This window comes from Mustela erminea, chromosome 1 (genome assembly GCF_009829155.1).
Source record: "Mustela erminea isolate mMusErm1 chromosome 1, mMusErm1.Pri, whole genome shotgun sequence".
Lineage (NCBI taxonomy): Eukaryota > Metazoa > Chordata > Mammalia > Carnivora > Mustelidae > Mustela > Mustela erminea.
Genome location: NC_045614.1, coordinates 192290537 through 192309161, shown reverse-complemented (window position 1 = coordinate 192309161; position 18625 = coordinate 192290537). Strand labels below are relative to the sequence as shown.

Here is an 18625-nt window from a genome sequence, read left to right as displayed (position 1 = left end):
AAATGCTCTTAAAATAACTTTAATCCAGTTTCTTGCTTTGTGAAGACAAAAGTGTTTTTACTAAACTTCAAGCATGTTTGGAAGGGATGTCTTCTCTCATGGCTCGTATATATTTTTTTTATGTCACATGCTTATAAATCATAGTAAAAAAGATATGCAGGCCACTGGACAATTGTCCAAAGTAAGAGGGTAGAAAAATTAGCACATTTACTAATTATGTGATATATTCTACTTTGTGCTTTCAACCTTGTTTTATCCTGATTAACTGAATTGTCTTTGCCTTTCATTGTTCCTTAATGTCAGTCAATATGTTAAGAGAATGCATGAATTCTATACATTGGTATAAATCTTCCAAAGTAGGATTCTTCAACAAAGACCCAAACTTAATCTCTATGTTCATAAACTGACTCTTGTAACTAAGACATGATGTGTCGTTTGAATTAACAGCATTTTCCTTTGCAGTAAAAAGGGTGAATAAGATTCTGAATCATTATTTCGCTGGTAATTTTCCCTGCTACCAGTGTTTGTTTTAGTTCTGACTACTCATCCATCCATGTATTTTACATTTTATACATCCTCATATGCCTTCTGATAATGCCAAGTGACACTTTCCTTTGAAGGTGTCATTCTAATAGCATGAACACATTTACTTTGAGTTTTAAACTCTGATGCCATGTTTTCTTACACCTTAACACATAATAAATTCTGTCATTGGATTTAGTCATCATTTTAGTACAACACTGATCTTTCTGTTAAAAATTATGGTATGTTCCAATTAAAGGCATATTACCTTCACCTGTAAGGTTCTGGTGGAATGACAGCATTGATTAATACTGGAAATAGGTAAAGTGGGCTTTGGACATTCAACAATAAGGACAAAATTAAAATCTGATGACTAATCTTCTGAAAATTGAAAATTAATATGCATTTTTTCACAAGAATCCCAGATGAAATAAAAAATTTGTTACCTGTTACTAATCTTTACATTGTTTTCATGTGTTACAGTGAGAGTAGTAAGAAAGTTTTCTAGCGGTATGAAGAGAATGAAAGAGGAATAATAATGCACATTACTATATGTTACAAGTACCCCAGTGATGACAGCATGTTAGTTTGGACTATATCTGATTTGATTTTACACGGAATTTTTTTTTCACTGTAAACAAAAAACAAGGTTTTTTTGTCTATATATTTTGAAATTCTGATATATGTGAACAGAAATCCATATACATATGAGTGTAAAAAAGAGGTATTTTCAAAAGATATCCAGCTATGAATTCGTCTGCTGGGGAGAAGTTGTGAGTTGTAATTGCTTAGTGTGGCCTAAGTCATTTTCTCTGTTGAATACTTAAATGAAGCATCAGGAAAGAAAGAAAAAATTGTATTCATACATATTGCCTTATATTCAAGTGTTGCAGAAGCTAGCCGTTCTTGATGACCATTGTTAGCCTTTAAAAAGAAGAAAAGAAATAGGGCGGGGATAGAAAGTCCTGTGTGCATGGGGAAATTATTTCTGAGGTCCGTTCACGTGCCCACATATTTTGCTTTAGGCCAGTTTGTGCAGTGCGACATGTGTAGTGCATTCTAGAGGATGGGAATCCACATTTGTGGTGAAAATATTAGTATCCTTAACATGCTATCAGTTGGTTTAACTATTAATCAGAGATACAGTGGAGAATAAAGGATTAGAGCCAGAGACAGGTTTCAGTATGGCTCAGCTGAAACTATGAAAGCGACGAGTCATTTAATGTTCTTCTGGACTCAGTTGGTAAAATAAGGGGGTTGGGCTAGAATCATAATTTGGTTCTTCTCAACTCCGTTAAGAGTCAGTATCACTTCAAAAACGAGGTTTTACTGTTGCATGCTTGGAGTAACAGGGTGCGTAGAACTAAGGGCTGGGAGGGTGTCCCTTATGATTTTTTGAGCTTGGCATTTAATATTTTACAGCAAAGTTTTTAGCTTAACATAATTGAACTTGTACTAGATAGGGTTAATAGGCTAGAACAAAAGGTCAAAGCATAAGGCATTAGGCTTAATTAAGGGAGAGCAGGAGTGGCAGGAGTATGTGACAGTTAAATGGGTTTCCCACAGACTAATGTCGGTTACAGTGCAACCATGCCTCAACTTAAGTGGGTTATTTTGTGCAAAGGGCAGCAGTGATTAGCAGTTTGACATGCCAGACACTTCTGGCCAATCCCATCTGTTTTAGAGGTTAAAAAAGCACACCTTTATGAGCTGATGGATTGATTTGTGTGCCCGTCTGGTAAAGATTAGAAGTCCAAGGCCAATGCAGTAAATGTCAGTTATGGAATATTGTACTTTCTCCGTTGGCTCATTGTTTTAACCGTCAACTGTTTTATAATGGTGGATTACTGCTGTTTATGGAGGTGGGTGCAGGCTGGGCCGGGAACAGGTGAGAGAGGAAGAAAAATATTTCCTAGACAGAATTGTGAATGCACATATTCTTAGCAGGTGTTTCGAATGGAGATACGGCGTATTCTAGGCAGACTTGATTTTTATGGAGTGTTTTTGGCCTGTTCCTTACAGTTTAAGTCACGTTGTGCTTTTCTGAGTGTTATCTGAACAACCCTGTCCAGGATTTAATTTTACATACACAATTGTTAAGTTTCTTTATTTAGGTAACTCTTTTTCTGACACATGGGTAGTTTATCTCTGAATCATTATATATACTTAAAAGTATAATATTTTGTTCATTAACCTTCTGGGGAAGAAGAAAGAAAAAAGTAAAGAGAAAATGGAAAGAGGCATACACACACTTGAACACGCGTGCACACTTGCTTTGTGGGTAGGATTTACTAGGCTCACCTGAGATTGATGCTGTTAAAATAAGTGTATCTAAACCTGGAGTCGGACTTAACTTCTCTCTTCGAGAGCTGGAGTGATGCCGTTAATACAGTTCGTTTTTAGTTCAAGGTTGTAGCCCATTTAAAGATACACAAAGGCTAGTTTGTGGCTACAAAAATTGGTTTTAACGTGTTCTGGTATCCAAGGAAAGGAAAATCCTAAATTTGTGTGGATGGAATAGAACTTCAGATGTTGTGATTGTAATCAGTGAGCTGCGGGAACATAAGGCATTCGTTCAGTCACTTGGGTGGACAGAGGGAAGTGTTTCAGAAATAACAAAAAGTTGTCATCTTAATAGGAAATTAATATTGTCAACCTGAGATTTGAGTTTAAGTAAAAATGTGACCAAGAAAAAAAAAAATGTGACCAAGAACACTGGAAAAAATATTGGAAGATTCTGATCCGCCCCCATGTTTTTATCCTTGTCAAAGGGTATGAACCATGAATTGCCTGTTACATAGTTATACAAATTATGTATATTATGTTAGACCCTGAGTTGCTTCTTACAGAAGAAAATTTATCTAAAGAAGAAATGGCCACTGAAAGTTATATGTGGATCATAATAGTAACTAGTACCTTTAGAAATACCTGTATGCATTAATTTTATTAGTAAGCTATTCCAAAGTGAATTGGCTTAACTTATAGAGAAAAAAATGAGATATTTTATTTCTCATTTAAAAAGAATAAAATGACATTATGGTATTGGAGTTTATTTAGGAATATAGTACTTAAATAAATATGTATTTATCCTGTGTTCTTTGTGGAGTAGCATCGGTTGAAACTATTTGGATCTAACAGATTTACATGAAAAAAGTCTTGCCCTTCTGTGAAGGTAGAGAAGAAGATGAAGATTTTATAATAAGGTTGTTTCTCTTTCACTAACTCAGTTTTAATTACAAAACATTGGCTTGGGGAGTATAAAAGTATGTGGTTAGTTAGTTAATGAAATGTGGGAGGCTTATCTAATTTAATGGACAGAAACTTTTTTTTTTTTTTAAGCGAGAGAAAAAGAGAGATAGAGAGAGGGGGTGGGGAGGGGCAGAGGGAGAGAGAGAATCCCAAGCAGGCTCCTAGTCCAGTGCGGAGCCCAACGTGGGGCTCCATCTTAACAACCCCAAGCCCATGACCTGAGCCCAAACCACGAGCTGAACACTTAACTGACTGAGCCACCCAGGCAACCCTGGATAGGAATTTCTTAAATGAGTATTCCAGTGATGTTATGTTAAACATAAAACAAATATCTGATACTCTACATTTGTTCTAATAAACATTTTTAAGGTACCCCCGAGATCCTATTTTCGTTTCCTTCTCTTTTCTCCAGTAAATTCAAGTGCTAGTATTACCTAGTTTGTATTAGAATTTTACAAAACTAAAGGGAAATATTTTTTTGGTTATCTTGTTTTTGTGTGGTTTGGTATATTCTGAAGTTTTCAAAGATCTGCCTTGGCTTATAATCTGTGGTAATCAATTTCTGTCTGTTGTATTTCCCTCCTTTTACTAGTACTGCACTACTGACTTTGAGACATTTAAAATCTGCTTCTCTAAGCCGAATAATTGAATGTATGCTTGTTTAGGTTATAAAAAGAGAAAGCAGAAACTCTTAATATACTTAAGATCCTGTGTTTGCAGTTCTTGTCCTAAAAATTGTTATAACTTTGTAACCTGAATTTTAGTTGTTAGAAATTTCATGAGAGAATGGAAAAAACAATAGCTCTGTTTCATCTTTTGGTTTTAAATGCTGGTGAATTGTGCTTTACCTCCACTCAGGCAGATTGATTTTAACAAGCAAGCCATAATATATGATGAACTTATTCTAATATATATTCTTAGTATATCTATGTATTTATAGTTATAAAATCAGTGTGCATATGTGTGATATGTTTCAAAAAGAGAACTCTGCACCTGTTGATTGCATTAAGCATTTGGTATCTTTTAATGAGGAGGGAGAAGGTGCTATCACTCTAAGCGGATCATTCCTCCTCAGTAAATTGTATACATTTTACTTTTTTGTATTCTGTGACCTTGCAGTCAGTGACTTCAGCCCAGAATAGTTTCAAAGTCATGTAAATGAATGCAATTAAGGTATTGCTTATCATCTTACATAGTTCAGATGGAACCTTATTGGATAGAGAGATTGTTTGCTTTATGAGGAAGGTCAAAATAAGGTTAAATTTTATTACATAAAATGATTTGGTAATGTTTTTATTTAGCTGCTGAAAAAGTAATGTCCTAATAGGAAATGATAATGCTCTTTTTTCTTTTTTCTTTAAACCCCTGGGAGGTCTTTTCAGGGTTTTTGTTTGTTTGTTTGTTATCTGTCTCTAATAGTTATAATTCTATTTAAAGATGATACCGTCTGTCTACTTCTAAAATTTTGGGAACATTCTGCCCTTAGTTATGATTCTGGGTATCTTTGACTCATACATGTAGGTGACATTTCCTGCTGCTGATGGAGGGTTGCTTAGGAGCCGCTGATGTATGTGCGTAGAGAATTTGTGTTCATGTGCAATTACCAGGCCAGTTGGTGCAGGACCTCAGACAGCAGGATTGGAGTCCTAGGTCAGAAAGGAGATGCACCACCCTACCAGGCTGATTGTCTATGAGGGATGGGAGAGCATTAATATAGATACTAGAAGAGTTTTGCTGATGAAGGAGTGTGTGTGTGTGTGTGTGTGTGTGTGTGTGTGAGTAAAGTAATTAAAAGGCAAGTATTCCTCATTGTAGTTGGCCCATATAATTACCCTCTTTCTTTCACGGTATTATTTTTACTTCAGCATGGTATATTATTGAGGAAGTCTGGAAGATCCACCGATTGGTGGAGCCGGTCAGCTCTGGGCCTCGCACCGTATTAGGTGTCGGAGGACTCAAAGATGAATGAGGGGTTCACAGTCACAGTGAGAGTAAGAAGAAGCATGATGCCCAGAAAGTGATCTGGAAGCATAATGGTCAAAGAGCCTGCTTGGGGAGGGCGTTGAGAAAGTATTACTCAAAGAAATCTGATACCTCTATGTGGTTTAGGGTAACTACAGACACTGGTAAAATAAAGTAATGATGGAAAGTAGCTACTGTATTTTCGGAAGTTGAAGTTGCCGTAGTGGGGTCAGGGTGTCTGCGTCACACCTTCCTTAGGACCAGCTAACTTCACTGTCCATTAGCCTGTTGATCAATATAAAGTCCCCTCAGCTACCGCAGTATTGAAGTACAGCCTGTGTCTCTTGATGGTCAGAAAGTCTTCACCTGCTCCTCTATTCCTGAGGGTATACACTTGCCCACACGTTGATGTCATTCTGTATCTAGAAGGCTTCTAAATCTCAGCTCAGCGTTTTTTTGTTCCTAGTGGTCTAGAGAGAAAGAGAGAGGAAAAAAAGAGGTGTTTCAACTCAGTATTGACTACAGAATACTCCTAGTAGCTTTTCTCTCAGAATTCCTCTTCATCTTCATTAACTTCTGACCTTGAGAATAGGTAATGGTGTTTATGTAGTATAAGGACAGTGTATTTTGGTAAATAATTTTGTAAGCAGATTGTTCATCAGATACGGTCAACAGCTATGCAGAGGAAAGCATGTATAATGAAGAATATTTTTTATCTTATATCTTTTTTGCTATTTTTTGAGATAATTTATTTTAGTCAATGATTACGATTCCATTGTAAAACATACCATTGAAATTCTTTGAGATAAGAGGCGCTTGAAGTAATATTTATTTTTCTTAATTTTCAGGGAGTTTCTGGACTGTGAGCTATTTCAGACCTCTGTTCTCAGGACCCATTATTTTAACAGTCAGGAGACACACATCCGGAAGGTATTGTATTTTGTCTGTTGCTTCATTTTTTAAAAAAAAAAAATAGAGTTAAGCCTTTCCAATTATAGAAAGAATATTATGTTGCATTTTGTTCTTTGTTTTTCTTTAAGTTTCAGATATTGATTAACTAGTTGTTTGATGTTTGTAACAGAGGAGAGGGATATATTTCAGTGTTAGTAATTCTGAATTTTGTGTAAGTCAGTAAAAGAAAGCTGCTTTGGGGGGCTGGCTGGTTAGCACAGTTCATTAAGCATCCCGCTCTTGATTTCCACTGAGGTCGTGATCTCAGGGTCATGAGATCAAGCCCCTCGTGGGGCTCCTCACTCAGCAGGGAATCTGCTTGAGATTCTCTCCCTCTACCCACCCCCCACTCTCTCTTTTTCTCTCTCTAAAATAAATAAATAAATCTTGTTTAAAAGTCTGGCTTAGTGGGATGCCTGGATGGCTCAGTCGGTTACATCTGCCTTCAGCTCAGGTCATGATACTAGGGTCCTGGGATTCAGCCCCACGTCAGGCTCCCTGCTCAGTGGGGAGCCTCCTTCTCCCTCTGCCTGCTATTCCCCCTGCTTGCTCTCGCTGTCTCTTTCTTTCTCTCTGACAAATAAATAAATAAAATCTTCCAAAAAAAAAAAATCTGGCATAGATAGAAACAGTGTTGCCTATTTTGAGCACCTGAAGTATTTACATTTTACCTTTTTTCATACAGGACTATTTTAAAGAATGTTTTCATTTGAAAATGAGATATTGAAGGCACTTATTTATCTAAGACAGTATAGAATAGACATTAAATTAATCAGGCAGGGCTAAAGTCCTTCCTGCCTTTGACAACTCCACCGTGTAGTATAGGGATCAGCTGCTGTCTACATTTCTGCCAGTCTTTCATCAGGATCCCTGGACACCTGACTCTGCCTCTGTCCATCTGCTAAGTTCCCTATCTGCGTTATCACGTGGTTAGATCAGTGTTGCATAATAATTCATCTGCTTGCAAAGCCTGAGTCTCAGACATGTAATGTATTATTAGGAAGGAAGGAACTTACCCGTTTTATGTTTTTGTCTTTTGTGACCCCAAGACCCCGTGTGATTGCACCAAATTAGACTAAAGTCAGTGGTGAAGACAGTTCCCTTCAGCCTTATCCAAAGTTTCCTTCTTAATATCCACTTTTAAACCTCCCCTAAGTTTTATGTTTTCCTAAACTTGCCTGCTTTCTTGCTTGGAATAGAAATATTTAATAAAATAATGTATTTCTTGAAGTTGTAGTGAATAAGCCAACTTCTTTGAATACATATTTTCTTTATTAATTGGATATTTATTATTTATATTCACATGAGATAACACAGAAATCAGTGTCACAGAGTTTCTTAATCATTTGTCAAACCACATGAATTCCTAGGATTGATTACATTTACAGTATGTTTCCTAGTACAATATATTGAACTTTTAAAGTAGTAACTTTATGTATTTAAAATTCTTCACCATTGGCAAAGTGGCATTTTCTCCTTCCTCTTGTCAGTTATGAGAGGGAGAGTAAAAGTGAGTAAGAAATTTAAATAAGCACATTAGGACTATAAAAGAAATTTTAAGTGAACCCCAAATGTTAAGTTTAATTTTGACTATTACCAGTGAAAGAAATGATATGATCAGAAACTCTGGATTTTGTGACATCTAGTTACCTTTTTATTTTGGGGGAGGGGTTACTAGTATTTATTATTTTTAAATTTAATTTAATTTTATTATAGTTCTGGTATAATTAACACACAGTGTTATAGTAATTTCACATATACAATGCAGTGATTCAACAATTCCGTACATCACCCCATGTTTAACACGAGTGCAGTCCCTAATCCCCATCACTTACTTCGCCCATCCCCCCACCCAGCTCTCCTCTGGTAACCATCAGTTTATTTTCTACAGTTAAGAGTCTGTTTTTTAGCTTGTCCCTCTCCCTCTTTTTCTCTCTCTCTTTTTTCCTTACGTTTTTGTTTTGTTCTTAAATTGCACATATGAGTGAAATCATACGGTATTTGTCTTTCTCTGACTGAGTTCAGTTAACATTACACTCTCTAGCTCATCCATGCCATTGCAAAGAGCAAGATTTCATTCTTTTTTAATAGCTGAATAATATTCCAGTATATATTATTATATATATATATGTACAGACATATGTTCCTATGTATATATATGGCAGTTCTATTTTCAACTTTTTGAGGAACCACCACACTGCTTTCCACAGTGGCCGTACCATTGGCATTCATTGAATTCCATTTGCACTCACCAACAGTGAAAGAGAGTTCCTTTTTCTCTACATCCTCCCCAACACTTAGAGTTTCTTGTGTTTTGTTTTCAGCCATTCCGACAGGTGTGAGGTGATACCTCTTTGCAGCTTGGATTTTGCATTTCCTGATGATGACTGATGTTGAACATCTTTTCGTGCGTGTTGGCTATCAGGATGTCTTCTTTAGGGAAATGTCTTAAAAATGCCCATTTTTAATCAGATTATTTGTTTTTTGGGTGTTGTATACGTCTTTATATGTTTTGGATGCTAACCCTGTATTGGATATGTCTTTGCAAGTATCTTCTCCCATTCACTAGGTTGCCTTTTAGTTTTTTTTTGTTGATTGTTTCCTTCACTGTTGCAGAAGCTTTTCATTTTGATGTCCCAATAGTTTATTTTGCTTCTGTTTCTCTTGCCTCAGTAGACCTATCTAGAAAAATATTGCTATGGCTGATGTCACAGATCTTATTGCCTTTGCTGTCTTCTAGGACTTTTATGGTTTCAGGTCTCACATTTAGGTCTTTAATCCATTTTGAGTCTATTTTTGTGTGTGGTGTAAGAAAGTGGTCCAGTATCATTGTTTTGCATGTAGCTGTCCAGTTTTCCCAAGCACCATTTGTTGAAGAGACTGTCTTTTTCCCATTACATATTCTTGCCTCCTTTGTCAAGGATTAATTGACCATATGATTGTGGGTTTATATCTGGGCTCTCTATTTTGTGCCATTGAGCTGTGTGTCTTTTTTTGTGTTAATACCAGACTGTTTTGATGACTACACCTTTGTACTGTAACTTGAAGTGTGGGTTTATAATACCTCCAGCTGTACTTTACTTTTGCAAAATTGCTTTGGCTGTTCGGGTTCTTTTGTACAAATTTTAGGATTTTGGGGGGGTACCAGGTGGCTCAGTTGGTTAAGTATCAGCTTTTGGCTCAGATTATGATCTTAGAGTCTTGGGATCGAGCCCCACGTTGGACTCCTGGCTTAGCGGGGAGCCTGCTTCTCCCACTGCCAATCCCTAGGCTTCTGCTCTATCTCTCTATCTAAAATAAATAAATAAAATCTTTTTTAAAAATTTAGGATTTTTTTTCAAGTTCTGTGAAAAACACTGTTGGTATTTTGATAGGGATTGCATTAATGGTAAAGATTGCTTGGGGGTAATTTAAACCTTTTAACAATATTTGTTCTTCTCATTCATGGAAAGTTATCTTTTTAAATTGAAGATAAGAATGAACTATTATAATTAAATTTTTGAAACAGACATTCAAATAGTTCATTAGTTATACAGAGGCTTGTTATACTTTTCAAGTCATGAATTATCCATTTATGAAAGTTTATCATGTAATCTCAAAATTCAGAGGATGTTTGAATAAAGTTGAACTGGTTACGATATTTTATTAAAAATGCAAATAAATTCAGTTTAGTTGTAGGATTAAGTAAATTCAGAATAAGAATGTAAATTCAAGGGGCGCCTGGGTGGCTCAGTGGGTTAAGCCGCTGCCTTCGGCTCAGGTCATGATCTCAGGGTCCTGGGATCGAGTCCCGCATCGGGCTCTCTGCTCAGCGGGGAGCCTGCTTCCCTCTCTCTCTCTCTGCCTGCCTCTCCATCTACTTGTGATTTCTCTCTGTCAAATAAATAAATAAAATCTTTAAAAAAAAAAAAAAAAGAATGTAAATTCAAAATAGGAATTGGTTTTAAGTAATTCTTTTGAAACTAATGATAGTTAAGATCCCTTAAAAAAAGAAAAGTTACTTTTAAAAAAACAAAACAAAACAACTTTTTACCAAGGTATAACTTCATGTAGTCAAATAGACACTCTTACTTGGTAGTTCAGTGATTTTTTTTTTCTTGTTACACATAAGCATACCCTGCGTAACTAACACCCTACTTCAGAAGGTTGTCTTTCCTAGTCAGTACTATCTCTACTCAACAGAAACAAATCTATGGCATTTTTGCCGCATGTTCGTTTTGCCTGTTTTTGACCTTCTTATGGCTGGAATCACGTAATGTGAACTCTTGTGTCAGAGCTTTTCATCAGCATCTTGTCTCTGAGCGTCATCATGTGTGTGTCCTGTGTTCCCTCAGTTGTATGTATTCCGTTGGGTGATCACACCCCTGTTTCTCCTTTCCACTCACTTTAGATGGACATTGAATAGCTTTCCAGTTTGGGGCTACAAATAAGGCTGCCATGAATTTTTTTTTAGATCATTTGGTAGGAATAAGCGTTCCTTTCTGATGAGTGTATGCACAGGAGCCGAACTGCTAAATTGTGGAGCATGTGTTTGTCTGACTTTAGTAGAATGCATACTTGGAGTGCTCTTTGGGATATTTTGGGATATTTGGGAAATGTCAATCAGTGTATCTTTTTGTAATGACAGATTATACTGTGATACAGATTTATTTTTCTCCAATTTTGTGCAAGCTCCAAAGTTGTTTTTTTTTTTAGGAGGAATGAAATTTTTCCATCTATTAAAAATAAGTTGCCTGTTTTCTGATGCCATTATGGCATGTATTTGATCTATGAAACTTAGATCTCTCCTAACCCTACTGAAGGAAAATAGGACGTAAAACCCTCCCATATATATTTACTACTGTGGAAATACTGAAATTTTAAATGAAATCAGACATTTTATACATGAAGCTTTTATCTTATTCTTGAATTTTGGGATACCTCTTGAATATCTAAAATAATACACTCTAGAGTCACAAAAAACTTACCTTAGCATTTGTGATGAATATTTCTTTCTACTTTTATCTGTGTTGTGTTCATCTTTTTGGTGATCTAAAGTGAAATTATTCATTCTAGAACATTAGTACTTGAGAAATTTTTTGTCAGGTCTTTTTCTCAGTCTTGAGAGCAGTGATATTCATTCAAAAAAAGTATAATGTAAGCTGCACATGTGATTTTAAATTGCCCAGCAGGCACATTAAAAAAGGAAAAAGAAACTGAACATTTAATAAAATATTTTATTTAACCCAGTATCAGCAAAATATATTTCATTGCATAATTAATATAAAATTATGAGATATCTTACATTTATTTTCTTATAGTAGGCTTTTGAAATTCAGTGTATATTTTCACTTATGTCACTTCTCAGTTAAAACTAGTCATCTTTCCTCTACATTGTTAGAGCTTGGAGTTGAGGCCACTGCCTGGCCAGTTACCTTGCAAGTGTGGGTAGTACTACATGAGGAGGGGCAAGTCTTTTGCTCACAAGGGGCTCTGTTTGGCCCAGTCAATGAGTGTTATAGTAATTCTTGCTGCAAGTGTGTGTGCGTGTAAATATATATAAAAGTAAAATTGAAAATTAAAATTGAAAAGATTTTGAAAAGGCAAACTAGTAACTAGTCCCTTTTCAAGTGCTTCATAGCCACATGTATCTATGTAATGGCTATCATATTGGACAGCACAGCTATAGAATTACATCTTGGGTTTTTAAAAGACAAGGCTTTAGTCAAATTCATATCTAGTTATCCCTTAGGGGTGCTAGGTGGCACAGTCGCTTTAGCGGCCCACTCTGGGTTTGGGCTCAGCTCGAGATTTCAGGCTCCTGAGATCGAACCCCCCCGTTGGGCTCCACAGCCAGCAAGTAGACTGCTTCAGATTCTCTCTCTTTCTGACCTTCCTGCTCGTGCTATCAGAAGCTAATATACCATCATTGAGTGGGTCTCAAACTGCCAGTTTTTCCTTCACTGTTGAAATAATTAACATTTTCTTTGGTTGAACATCAGATAAAGCAATTCACCCATGTTTAGGGAACATGTATGAAAAATACATATCTCTAAACCGCAGAATTGAAATCTGTAACAGCAGATGAGTCATAGCTTCCATCTTACTCTAGGTTATATGATGGATAGAATTTTAATCTTATTGTATGTTTCTTTTTTCCTTTTTTTAAAAATTTTTTTAAAAGTATGGCTGGTTCAATTTGAATGTGAGCAATGTAATTCCACTATTTCCCGCATAAAATAGGGCAGTTAAAAAAAGGTTATATATATACATATTGGTGTACCTGTGACTTTCATCAGTGAGGATATTTAAAGGTTACCTACATTATGAGGGTTAATTAATGTTTCTTCATGCATATATTTGCCAAGTAGGATAAATCAAGACATATGCTACCTCATATGAACTTAGGTCGAATTTTACTACCAAATTGCATTACTTTAAGCTTTTTCAGTGTTCAGAATGTGGATAAGGTTCTTTTGACCTTTGAATATGGTCACATGTGGAGTTCTTGTGAGGGATAGGGCTCCTTGAGCAATACTGGCCGTAATTGTATATGTTACCTGTTATTTTGGATTCTAGATCTGAGGTAGCCGGTTTAGAGTTCTACTCACTAACTTTTTTTTTTTTTTTTAAGAGTACTTAACCTCTTCCTTTATAAAAGAAATCAGTTGACATCCAGTTCTAACAGTACATGGTATTGGCTGCTTTTTAAAGATGAAAATCATCCTTCTGTTGAAAATCCCTCATTTTGGTTGTAGTAAAATTTAAAGTCCTGTCTTTGCTGACCAGGCCATCACATCTTCTTAATTAGGCCTTACCTGGCTACCACTCTCTTTCCTTTCTCCACTTTTCTTTTTCCGCAGCACTTATCACCTTTAAAATTACCAACATAAAATTTTTAAAAATTATTGTTTATTGATTATTTTCCTCTTCTAAAGTAAAGCTCCCCAAGGGCAGGAATCTTTTTATGTTGTGTTCATCACTAATATATATGAAAGAAGCAAGAATAATGCCGGGTTTCGATTGGTTCAGCTACTGTAGAGCAGTGTGGAGCTTACTCAAAAAATAAAGAACTACTGTCTGATCCAGAGTCCTACTCCTGGGTTTATATCCAAAGCATTTGAAATCAGGAGATTGAAGAGCTGTCTGCACTCCTGTGTACATTGCAGAAGTATTCACAGTAACCGAAACATGAAAGCAACCCAGAGGTCCATCGGCATGTGAATGCATCAAAGAAAATGTAGTATTTCCATTCCTTAAAAAAGAAGGAAATCCTGTCATTTGTGACAACATGGATGACCCTAAAGGACATTACCTTAAGTAAAATAAGCTGACCAGAAGCACAAATACTACACGATCTTGCTTCGGTGAGGACTCCAAAAAGTCAGACTCACAGAAGCAGAGAATAGAATGGGGGTTACCAGGAATTGGGAGGAAGAGGAAACTGAGGTTTTGGTCAAAAGGTGTAAACCTTAAATTACGCAAGAGGAATAAATCCTAGTGATCTGCTGTATAGCACAGCACCTGTAGTTAGCAATACTGTATTTTATACGTAAAAATTTGCTGAGAGGTAGGTCTTATGTTAAGTGTTCTAATCATACAAAAAATAAAGAGGGCGGAAAGAAACTTCTGAAGGTGTTGGATATATTTATGGCATTGCCTGTGGCGGTGATTTCATGAGTGTGTGATTACTTCCAAATTCATCAAGCTGTATAGCATTTTGTATATCAGTTTACTTTTAAAAATTGTTGTTGCTTGATGACAGGGATTTACAAGGAGCTCATAAATATTTATTGACTAAGTATTTCTTGAATTTGTGGACAAACTACACTTTTTTTCCACTCCTGGAAATTTGCCTTTAGGAATTTTCTGGGGGCAGGGAATATTTAAAGCAAGAAAAAAACAAAGATCTTCAGTTGTATATATAATAATACATTTTGATAATTTGAATTCATCAAAAATAGTTTATTCATCCAATTGATACATGTATTATACCACTGAAAGGTAACATGTAAATTATTATGGCCAAGTAATTTATCTTTTGGGTATTTATATGTGTATTTTTTATTTGGGTCATAAAAATAATGTTGGTAATCAGAGAAATACATTTATAAGATACTTCTTCTTGTGAAATATAGAGACACACGTATTTTGGCATCTTAAAATTAGTATGAATCAAACAGACCTTGATAGTTTTTAAGAAATAATTTATATGTAGCAGAGTATAGATTACTTTTCAACTTATTAGATGTTTTCTTTCTTTTTTCTATTTTTTTAGTAGATGTTTTCTAATTGTAGTTTTTAAAGTTTTATATTTAGGTCACCTACAATAAATATCTTTAAAATAGTACAAAAATGTAATCAAAGACTTACATTAACAAATGGTGTATCCTACCTTAGAATACATTGAAAGGAGTTGTTATAAGTGGTTTTTCCAGAATGGTCAATGGTATGGTATGTGATTATATCTCAATAAGGCTGTAAAAGATGAAAAAAATATTTTAAAAATTTTAAAATTAAAAGAAGTTTTTATTTTTTTTTTCCAAAGTAGAATAGGTAACTTTATGTGGTAATTTAAGCAGTTTTTCTTGCAAGTCTGTTTACAAGTGTTTGGTTTTATTTTATGCCTTTATTTATCAACCCATGATATATCTGACCATTTCAATAGTCATTTTTATGAGAACAGGAAGAATTATAAGTTTTGGTTTGTTTCTTTCTTTTTCCACTGCTGTTCTCCAAATTCAAGCATCCGTGCTTCCTGCTTGCGAGACAGTTACTGCTGCCGCTTTCTAACTGGTCTTTTTGCCTTTTCCTTTTTATTATTCAACCCATTCTACATACTGTAGGACAGTAGACCTCTCAGAAGAAAGTATTAATAACTCTGAACAAAGGCCTTTGCCTAACAAGATAAAGGCCAAGTTCTATTTTGATCTGGCTCCTACTTCTTATCCCAACATTATATTCCATTTGCCTGGGCCTCAGAGACGTTAACGCACATTTCTTCTGCGTTGTCTTGTGATCTCTGCTCATTTTCTTTTACCAAAAAACGCTACCTGTCCTGTGATTTGAATCATCACCCTGAAGTGCCCTCTTCTGTTCTCCCTTAGTAGTTGATGAGTACCTTTCTCACTGCATTTATTTTATTCATCTCTTCTGCAAGATTGTAAACTTCTGAGGGAAAGGGACCATATGTTTTATAAATCTGCGATTCATAAAGCACCCAGCTTCAAGCCCTGTGTGTATGGGATGATAAAACGTTGATGAGACAGCAGCTCCAGGGTATATCCTGGAGCTTTAGATACAATTAAGAAAAGGATACAAATTCATCACGTACGGTGCTTAAGGTGCAACAATTTTTACATGTGGCTCCTGTGAAGATTTTACATGTGGTTAGAAATTTGTAGGTTCCAAAGCATGATCTAAGCATTTGTGATAGTTCTCAAACTGTGTTTTGTGGACTTTAAGTTTCTTTGTATTCATGTAAAATACATAGAATGTTGTTTTAATGTTCCTTACCTGACTAATGACAAGATTGATTTGGTATGTTAGCTTGAATGTTTACTGTAATAAGTCTCTTTACCATTCATCTGAAACAAGAAAGAAAATAGAGATGCCTTTGGGAAAGTAATAAATTACCTGCGTGGTGAATGCAACAATTTGAGAGATGAATGAATTTGAAAGTTTTGTTAACAACTTCCCAGAATTGATCTTTAAGTCATCATATTGAATTACATGGAGTAAAAAAAAATTTTGAAGGGCATCATCTCACAGATTTCCATAAGTTTCTCAAAGGTGACCCCATCCCTGTCAATTCTATTTCCTAGGAGTATTTAAAATTAAATAGCTTACTAGGCTAGTAGACGTTCTAAATGGGACTAAAATCAGAATGATGAATTTTTTTTTTTTTTTTTTTTGTAATGGGGATATAGTTCTGGTGCTCAGAACAGCATCTAGAAATGGAGTAAGTTTCTGATTTTTCAAGGATTTCTTTTTTTCTACCCCCCCACCAAAATCTGGATATCATGTATATCTGGGTTATAGCTGTGGAATTAATTCAAAGAAAGAGATAGGTTGAGGTTCCAGGGAGGAAACGGTTTTATAGAACCAGCATCTTGAACCATGAATACAGTCACCACCGTAGACCCTGAAAATAGGGGCCCGTATGGTCTTGTGTTTATGGGATTATGGTTTCTAAATCCTCCTTACTCGTGGTAAAATGTGATGTGCAATTTGGATACTATTCTTTTGGCAACTGAATAGGTTTGAGAAGTTAACCTTACAGGCCATCCAGGTATATTTTAGGTGGTTAATATACAAAGCCTTTACTTATTATCTAGGTCATAATAGGAAATAGCCTTTTATTTTTTTAATGGTGGCTAAATATTTGATCCTTCAGTCTTTTTGTTTGTTTGTTTGTTTGTTTTGTTTTTGTTTTTTATATTGCAGACAAAAATTTTGAAGGAAAGTCCAAGTGTTTACCCTAATAGAAATGGATAAAGCCTGACAGTGAATGGCTGTGAATTCTGGACAGTGAATGTTAAATGTTACTTTGACAAGTGTATTAAAAATATGTGCACGGGGTTTATATTAATACTGAGTCCATGCTAATTGGCTATTTTCACAATAATTTCAGTAAATAAGAAATAGATAAATAACACTTTCATTTTATTTAAGTACTTCCATGGGTTTCTATTAAGGGTGAATAGTATTTGTTGGAAAGTTGCATATAATTTAAACCTAGTATGGTGACCACAGAATGCTATTTTCTTAGTTTTTAAGTCTTAATGTAACTTGAGAGAAGGCAAAAGTAGCTGTTTCTTTGTTATATATATATATATATACTAAAGGATAGACAGTTGACCTTTGAACATGGAGGTTAAGGGTACCAGTCCCTGCAGAATCGAAAATCTGTGTGTAATTTCGAGTCCCCAAAACTTAACTGCTAATAGCCTACTGTTTACTGGAAGCCTTCCTGATAACCATGAACAGCTATGTGTGTTACATACTGTAGTCTTATTCTTAATTTTCTCGTATTTCTAGGCTACATGGTTCTTCCGTTTTTTCAAATTGTTGCAGATCTCCAAAAAATTTTCCAATATATTTACTGAAAGATAGTGGAGCTACACAGTTCAAACTTGTTCAAGGGTCAGTGGCATTCCTTTTACTCCTTGTGCAGATCCCAAGAGTAGTCCTGTCATGGCCACAGTTTAATACAGTGACATGAAAAATGCTGGTCTTAGAGTCGCAAGTTTGACATTTGAGCTGTAGCTCACCAAAGAGACTGTTTAACTTGAGCCTCGAGTTTCCCTGTCTGTAAAATAAGGACATAACCTACATCAGAAGAATATTATGCAAAAAGTAAAGGAGAAAGTAAGTTTGTTGTCACCCAGTGAAATGTTCTAGAAAGATAATGTTTTATTGACAATACTGTTAATTCTGTATATTCCAGAAGAATTAAAATAGGTTTTTGGATGACTACTGTTTTACTCAATAGCACACCCTTCTAAATTAGGACCTCTCTTCCACACATTATGCATTCTTCTTTTTTTGCTTCTCTTCCACTTGAGGAGTTTTCATAAACCCTGCTCCACGCTTTTGAACTCCTTTCAAGTTTGAACCCGTTACCATCTGCCACCTACTGACCCACTTCTCTCTGCTTCCTTCAACTGTGCTCTCCCCATACACACTTGCTTATTTTTGTTGGGTGATTAAATTGGCCGTCATTTGATTTTTCCAAAGATCTAGATTAATACAGGGTTATAAACAGCAGCTCCCGAATGTGTGTGAACTATAAAGCAAGGTAGAGAGGGGCCCGTAAGTAATAATACTCTTTTCTCCCCCTCAGGAAGACAGTTGTCAGAGAAAACAATGGATAAAACCCCAAATGGACTTGCTTTTCTTTTCGTTGTATAGTATTTAGAAGTTTGTAAAGTGATTTCTGATTACATATCCAGGTTAAAAA

General features: G+C 35.6%; 1 protein-coding gene across 2 annotated transcripts in view; it reads left to right on the top strand.

The window, feature by feature from the left end:
* Nucleotides 1-18625, top strand: part of NRIP1 (nuclear receptor interacting protein 1) — a 100642-nt gene that overhangs the window by 13046 nt on the left and 68971 nt on the right. The window contains exon 2 of one of the 2 annotated variants that reach the window (XR_004287894.1): nt 6582-6663. The exons of the other annotated variant lie outside the window; for it this stretch is intronic. The gene's annotated coding sequence lies outside the window, so the exon portion shown is untranslated. The remainder of the gene's footprint in view (nt 1-6581; nt 6664-18625) is intronic. 2 annotated transcript variants of the gene reach the window in all.